Source organism: Trypanosoma theileri (genome assembly GCF_002087225.1).
Source record: "Trypanosoma theileri isolate Edinburgh chromosome Unknown TM35_Tth_8_V1, whole genome shotgun sequence".
Lineage (NCBI taxonomy): Eukaryota > Euglenozoa > Kinetoplastea > Trypanosomatida > Trypanosomatidae > Trypanosoma > Trypanosoma theileri.
This window is the reverse complement of record NW_021639850.1, coordinates 429178-430292: the sequence shown is the minus strand read 5'-3', so window position 1 is coordinate 430292 and position 1115 is coordinate 429178.

The window sequence follows — 1115 nt, the reverse complement described above, 5'->3', positions numbered from 1 at the left end:
TTTCCCGGTTCGGCGTTTTATTTATTTATTTGAACGTTGGCGTTTTCTCCGTTTTCCCTGCGACAAGTTCACCCGGTCGGGGGAAGGAAAGGAATACAAACACCACTTATTGTTATTATTATTAATTGTATTTTTATTATTGTTATTGGGGGAATTTTGAATTTTTGTTAAAAGAAGATTCGCATTTTGTTTGAAATTAGTGTGTTTATAAATTTTAGAATCATCCGTATTTTTTTTTTTTGTTTGTTTCATGACTGTTAGAACTGCAGAGTACCTATTAAAGTTTATATTTTATTCTCTTGCACATTTATTGAAAATAGACGAGAAAACGTTTCTTTTTTATTTGTATACTCTTGGAAAATGATTTATGGGACTCCGAAGGTTTTTTTTTTTTGAGGCTGGGTGAGAGAATCTAAGCATTTTCTATTGACACCTGTTCTTTTTATTTTATCGGTATCCTTTATTCATTTGTAGTTTACGTGACGATCAGGGTAGATATAAGTAGAACAATAATGAAAGAACGAAAGAGAGAAAGACCAAAATGTTTTTTTTTTTTTTTTTTTAGCCATTATGCTTATTCCCAAATTTTATTTTTCTGCTTTTTGTGGCACTGTTTTTGATTACATTTTCTCAAGAAGCAGTAAGAGATTTCCTAGGAAAGGTAAAATTACATTTTTGCCCTTTTATGAGTTTTTTGTTTTCTTTCTTATATAGATGATGTAGTGAAATATAAGCGAAGGAATGGGTGGGATTCTTAACCATGAATAAAACTAAAGTGAAAGAAGAAAATTACAACTACCTCGTAAAATTTGTGTTTTTCATTAAATTAAGTAAATAATCCTTTTTTTTTCCTCGCTCTCACTCTATTTAAGCGTTTAAAAAGCCCTAGTTCCTAATTCCTTGACTGTTGACTATTTGCAGTTTGTCCTCTTCTATTATATGGACTGTGTTAACTTTTATACGATGGAGAGATATAATATTTAGATTAACTTTCGGGTGTTTCTCCTATTTTTTTTTTTTTTTAAAGTATTGGTGTTATACGAATGACTTAGACTTCCGAAAACAAAAGTGTTGAGGATAGTAGTTAATACTATTTTTCTTTTTTTTTTTTTTTT